Source organism: Geospiza fortis, unplaced genomic scaffold (genome assembly GCF_000277835.1).
Source record: "Geospiza fortis unplaced genomic scaffold, GeoFor_1.0 scaffold506, whole genome shotgun sequence".
Classification (NCBI taxonomy): domain Eukaryota; kingdom Metazoa; phylum Chordata; class Aves; order Passeriformes; family Thraupidae; genus Geospiza; species Geospiza fortis.
This window is the reverse complement of record NW_005054493.1, coordinates 549461-556568: the sequence shown is the minus strand read 5'-3', so window position 1 is coordinate 556568 and position 7108 is coordinate 549461.

Below are 7108 nucleotides of genomic sequence, written 5' to 3'. Positions count from 1 at the left end.
GCCCCCAGCACCGCCCCCGGCCCCACGGTAGGGGAAAGAGGGGGACACCCACTCAACACACACAAAGCGTAATCCTCTCCCGGGGGAGCACACGCTGGCAGCACCCTCGAACTCTTGGGTACCTTCAGGCTACCCCCAAAGCCAAGCCCTGCAGCACCCCTGTCGCTGTCAAACCTGCAACATTCCCATGCCCAGGTCCTGCAGCACCCCAGGCACCCCAAAGCCACTCTTGCAGTCCCCTGAGCGCCCCCATCCCTAACAGTGTCTCCTGATGTCACCGCTGCCTCGGCCCTATGCTGGGTGTTCAGAGGGTCTGGCTTGATCCATTCACCATGTCCCAGCTACTATTCTGCCTCTGCAAACAGCCCGGAGAAACACCCATCACACACCAGAGAGATGAGCCAGGCCCAGGGGTGGGGATGCCAAGCCTGTCCACCATTTTTCAGACAGAACAACCTGCCCTCCCCACGACTCCCTGTAAAACACATCTCTCCTAGCAGACACTGGCTGGCTTTGCTGCAAGCTCGGCCCGTTGCTGCATGCCCCAAGCCCATGCTGGCACTGGGAACCCCCACACACATAAACAGTATTGTCCCCAGTAAGAGTTTCCAGCTGCTGGGAAGCTTTGAAGCTCCAAAGCAAGAGTTTAAGCTGGAGAAGGTACAGCTTGCAGTTGGCATTGCCTTTGGAAGCAGAGAGCTACTCGCTGCTGCGAGCTACGATAAAGATAATTGAATTTCATGCCTTGCACCACAAGCTGACCGCTGCGAGTGTGAGGATTGCTGTGCCAGGAGAACATATGTTTGCCAGTTCCTCTCTGATTTTGGTCACAACAAGGCACAAAAGCCACGGCAAGGCAGTGCAGCTTGGTGGGATCGATGCAGAACCTCTGCTACAGCGAGGCAGTCAAACTCTCCTGTGCTTCAGTTCCTAAGGACAAGTCACCACTGATACTTTTCCTCCCTGCAGAGCAAGCTATAAAGCTGGGCAGAAAACACCACTCACCTTCTCCTCCGTCACCTTGCCGTCCATCAGGGCATCCTGCTGGGCACGGATTGCTCTCTCTGCTCTTCCAGCCCAGCCCTTGCAGCTGCTGGTTGTGATGCCAGGAGCCCGACCCGCTGATTGTTCCCCGGGATCCAGCAGCAGAGCTGAGGCAGGAGGAAATGAACGCTCATTTGGATGCAGAGGCTCTGTGCCTTCAGCAAAAGGGCAGGATGAATTATGAAATGCAAAGGCCAGATAAGTGGATCCTGCCACGGCACTTACCCTCTGTGCCTGCTGGCTGTGGGATGCAGGGCTGCTGTGGGATGCAGGGCTGCGTGGCACACACAGACACCTGCACTCAGCCCGGCCAGGGACAGCCTCCCTACTCCCCTGCTGGTGGGGGAATCCACATCATGCACTCCAGCCCATCACAGGGCTGGCAAACACAGAGGAGCACGGAGCACGCCGAGTGTTTGTGTGCAGGGTTGGAGAGATGCATTTCCCCGTTAGCTGGGCTTCAGAGCTGCTGGAGGGGTGGGAATTAGAGACATCCAGGCGAGCTCGGAGGAGGAGGAGGCCAGGAAAAGTGACAAAGTCATTTCCTGGGCTGCTCTGGGCAGGATGCTAGGAGGTGATGACAGCCCAGGCTGCAGGGAGAGCCACTTCTCCCCTCAGCAAGCACTGCCAGGGCCACGGGAGGCATTATTACAGCTAATTCAGGAACTGACATCTCGCCATTTCCATAGCTGGACATGGAAAAGAGTTTCTTTGGGCTTAAAGACCCACTTGGCTTACACAGAGCTGAGATTGCCCAGATCCAGATGATGCTCCCCCATCACTCCTGTGGCTCTGGCCCAAAGCTGGCAGGCACTGCAGGAGATCACAGCAAAGCCAGTGTGAAGCAGCATCGCTCCAGCGAGCAGGTTATCAGCTTGCCTGATTCCTATGCTGGTCTCATTTTTTTCCCCCTCAAGCTGTCTTTCCTATTGTTGTTACATTATTTTTTAAAGCAATGCATGGGTGGCCAAACAGAACAGAGAAGGTGGGATTCCCACTTTGTGGTGGCTGGGAAAAGCTCAGAAACAGGAGCGCCAGATGCTCCGCAACAGGGAAGAGAATTAAAGCTGAAGTTTTTGTTTTCAGTCAGTGTGGTTTTAAATAAAACACACGGTTTGGGAGGCTCAGCTGGCATGTTCAGAGTGTTTGAGGTTAGCACTACTGGCAAATCAAGCAGCAGCTTGATACAAAATACTTGTCAAGTTCTTATTGGAGTTTGTTTTGGGGCAAGAGCAACAAAAAGCACCTGCACAGCATCCTGCCTTGTTGGCATCTGGGGATCAGCTGCTGCCAGGGCACCACAAACAGCTCAGCATGCCAGGCCCCAGGTACACAGGTACCCTGGCAACTGAGGGATCATGAGACTGCCAGATTCTCACTCTCTGCTACCCTCAGATGTTGCAGTACCCACATGCACAATTGACTTTAAACCTTGTAAGTGTTGCTGCTAATCCTGATTCAGCACGGCAAGTTCTTGTGGGTTTTATAAAATTCCATCTTGCCCGTGCTGGAAAGGATTTCACTGACTAGTTTTAAAACAAAACCATAAAATACTTTTTGGTTCCTTCTTGGTTTTAATCTGTTGTAAAAAAAATCTAAGCCCCCAGACTTCTCTTTCCATACCCTTATTCATGAGGATGAACATTCAGGTAAACAACTCAGTGAATCCTTAATTTAGGTGCTTCTTCCACAACATCTGCACATGCAAGCCCCACGGGATGCCCAGGTGTGTGCACAGAGCCCCAGCCCTGCTGCAGAGCCCTGCTCCTGGGTGCCCTTGCCTTGGTACACCTCACCCCCCTGCACTCCAGCACATCAATCATTCCCTTCCTGTTCAGGCCAGCATTTCCACCAGCCCAAAATGCTGATGCTGGAGGATGCTCAGGAGCTGAACCTGCAGCTGCTGGCAGGAGAATTTATTTTGTTCTGTGCTAGATCTTGCTTTTATTTTCATTTTAGCAGAACCCAAGGCTGCTGTATCAATCAGAAAAAGCCTGACAGTGCCAAATTCTGTCCTCACCTGCATCTAGCCTGCTCCTCACAGGTTTCAAGCTCTCTAGTTGCCTTGTGCTCTCAACATCAGGGCTTCTGGGCTGAAAATGGGGGAGACCAGAGCACGTTTCTGTGTCTCTGGCTGGGGGGTGAGGGTATGCACAGGTTACAGTGTCTCAGCACGATCCTGTGACATCCTCACCCCTCACTGGACCTTCATCCCTCTCATCCCCACCCAGGAGCATTTGGCCACAGCCTCCCAAGCCTGCCTGCTCGCTGGGGAGAGCTCAGGGGAGCTAATAATGCACAGCTTCCCCCTGCCCAGCACATTTCCCATGCCAGACGTGCATTCATTAGCCACCCTGCACCTCGGTGGGTTCGCTTTGGCCTGCACAAACACTGAAAAACGAGCTCAGCCACACAAGGAACATTCAGCACCTCCCTTATCTGAGGGATGTGCCCATCCTGCGGCCCAGGGATCACACACAGCCACGCACCAGTGTCACAGAGGGGTCTCTGTGTGGCTGCACTCCCCCCGGGCTGATCTGTTTGGGGGACTGCAGAGACCCCCCAAAGCCAGTGGGTGGGGGAGAGATGTGCTGTGGCACCTGCACACCCACTGAATGGGCAGATGGTTGTTTTTCCCCAGGAGCTGGTGAAGGGAGGGTGCATTGCCCAGAAGAGAATTTTTTTCCATCACTGTCGCAGACATCTTTTATGAAAAATCCTTTCCTTTGGATTTTTCCTCCTGAGAAGCTGAGAGGCCTCAGGAACAAAATGTGAACATTGATTATCTGCTGCTGTGGAATGCAACGGGTGGATCTGTGATTGGTCTCATGTGGTTGTTTGTAATTAATGGCCAATCACAGCCCAGCTGGCTCGGACAGAGACCTGAGCCACAAGCCTTTGTTATCATTCTTTCCTATTCTATTCTTAGCTAGCCTTCTGATGAAACCTTTTCTTCTTTTATTTTAGTATAGTTTTAATGTAATATAGATCATAAAATAATAAATCAGCCTTCTGAAACATGGAGTCAGATCCTCATCTCTTCCCTCATCCAAGAACCCCTGTGAACACGGTCACACATCACTGCAGCTATCTAGGAACTGCAGCCTGGGTGTCGAGGACCAGGGCTGTCCACACTGCACAGGGACACACACAGGGCACACGGGGCTGCCCATCCATCTGAGTTGCAGGAGACACAGAACGAGCCTTGGCTAATGTCGTTAGCCAGAGTTATGCTTTCTCCTTCCCAAAGATAAATATCATTAAAGCTCAGGCTTGAGTATTTTACATCCAGAGCTGCAGTGATGTTCCCCCGGGGTAGGGGTTTACAGCTTTGGGCTGTGATTAGGCAGCAGGGAGTATTAACCCCTTGCACTCCCAGAGCATCAGCCTGGGAGCAAGAGCTGCTTCCCCTCTTCAGCTGGCTCAGTCTCCCCATCCCATGGGCATGGGAAGAAGCTCAAAAGTCCAGGAGGATCAAGGGACAGGACTGAAAGCTGTGGAGGGTAAATCTGGGTAGCCATGGGGTACTTCACCTGTGCGCTCCTAGACCCTGCCAGGAGCTAAGGATGCATGAGACACAGCTTTCCTTTTGCCCACCCACAAACATGAAGCCTAAATATTTGATGGATCTGAACCACTTTTCCTGGCTCCAGAAAAGAAATGCCCCACCTTGTGAGTAGCCCATTACCTGTGTGCTCCTAGACCCTGCCAGGAGCTAAGGATGCACTTTACCTTACCTTGAGATAGTTCAGATGTGGGGAAAATATCCCATATTACATTTTGCACTGTTCAGTCTAAAACTGGGATGCTTGCCCTGAGCTGAGTAAACAGCTCCCTCCAGGTTCATGCTCCCCAGGAGACACAGAGTGAGGCACACAAAGGGAACAGGCTCCCTCACATGGGGTCTGGGCAAGATGGGATAAAAAAGGGGGAAGGGACAGCACCACCAGCTCTATCCACTGGGACAGCTATGAGAATGGTGGTACCTGTAGAAAACTTGGATAAATTTAAAAACCTGTTGATTTTCACCCTCCTTGCCCAGCACATGTAAGGAGGCAGGGTTTTACCCAGCCAACACAGGAATCCCACAGGGAAAGTGCTGATGCCCTTTCCATCATTAGTGGATACAGCTCTGGCATGAGACACAGCTTTCCTTTTGCCCACCCACAAACATGAAGCCTGAATATTTGATGGATCTGAACCACTTTTCCTGGCTCCAGGAAGGAAATGCCCCACCTTGTGAGCAACCTGGGGCTCTCCAGCAAGGAGGTTTTACCCTGCTCCAGTGCTCCCCTGGGTAGGGGAGATGGGCTGCAGGGAGGTGGGGCTCTATGAGAGCCAGGGATTCCCTTGGTGCATCGATTGCTGAAGGGTCTCTGTGCATGCCAAGCCACAGCCCTGCTTGTCTTGGCAGAGGCCCATCAATCACTGTGGGCACAGACACAGCCCTGGGTTGGCAGGGAAAACATGCCCAGTGGGATTTGTGGTTCATGTGGCTCCAAGCGGGGCCAGCAGCAGGCACAGGGAAAAGCCCATCCCAGCCCCAAAGGGGGAGTTTGGGTGGTGCTTAGTGGACAGACAGAGCAGAAAATGAACTCCTTGCAGCCAAGCGTGACCTTACCACACATACACCAACCACCCCTCCAGGGTCATGGGAACACAAGCTCCATGGTTTGGTTGGAACATCCTCCCAGGGACCATCCACAGGACAGGGCAGCATGGGACAAACCCACAGGGAAGAAGTGAGGCTCATACTGGCAAGCTTCAAGAACCATCAGCAAGGAGCAAGGGATGCAGTGGTGCTACCCCAACCCCAACCAGTACCCCTAAGCCCCAGCACTGGGCAGGGCTAAGAGCTCCGCTTGAAGGTTTCCTCCCCTCTTTCTTTAGCGAGCAGAGCCCTCTCCAACCTTCCTGGCTGCACAGGAGCCTTTCAAAGTCACACTCTGGCCATAATCAAGACAGCAGTGCCTGCCCAAACGCTGGCACTGGCTGCTCCTGGCCGTGGGCTGCCAAGCCTGGCTCTGCTCTCCTTTGGCACAGGTGAGAGGGAGATCGGGGAGGATTGAGCCATTACCCCAGTGACCACCCCAGGAGCCTGTACGGCTCTGGCTCTCTGCATTCCCACCTTCCCTGCCCTTCCTCACATATGTCTGCTCATATGTCAGCTCCTTCCTGGCTAACTGCAAGCACATGGGCAGACAGAGCTTCAAAACTGCTGAGAACAAGCCCAGGAGAGAAACGATGAGCCAGGCCGGTCCTGGAGCACATGGGCCTGGAAATCCAGGGAGCTACTCACGGGGCATCGGTGGCCAGGACAAGGGTGAGGGGCAGCACCTTCCCCTCGCCCTGCCGAGCCATGCAGCCCAGTTTGTGATGCTGGGAAGGACACTCAGCCCCAGCTCCCGGCCCAGCAGCTCCCCCTGTGCATGCAGCAGCAGGGCAGGGATGCCCGGCCCCGCACGCAGCCCGGTCCCGGCCACACGTGTGCGGCAGCAGCGGGGGGAGGTCGGCCCCGGGTCACCCAAATGCAGCTGGAGCAGCGCGTGGGCTGAGGCTGCAGCACTGGGAGCTTCACCTTCAGTGCTGGGGGAGCGCCTCTCACCGGCATCCCAGCTCCTCTCCATCCCGCTCCCAAAGCGGCCAGGCCACCACAACGAGCTGGTCTCACACTTCTTGCAGCCCCTTCCTGTGTCTGAAGTGCTGGGGAGAGCAGTGGGGGCAGCCACGGCCCCTAAAGCATCCCTGGCTCCCCGGCCCCTGCTCGCTCCAGCGTAGCCCGGGCTTGTCCTCATTTCAGGCTGGGCAAACGGCAGCCCAGCCCCAGAGGTAGGGAGATGATGCCAAACCTCCTAATGGAGCTTGACAGCAGTGGGATTAAAAGCACAAGTGAGATCGCAACCCCTCTGCAATCAGCTTCTGCCCTGGAAGAGCTGAATCAGAAAAGAAACCTCCTGGCAGCAGGAGGGGATGAGGAGCCCGCCCACGCAGGGCGAGGGCAGCAGGGGCCAGGGGGAACCTCGTCCATCCCTCTCCACTTGCCCTGCCAATTCACTGTCAGCAG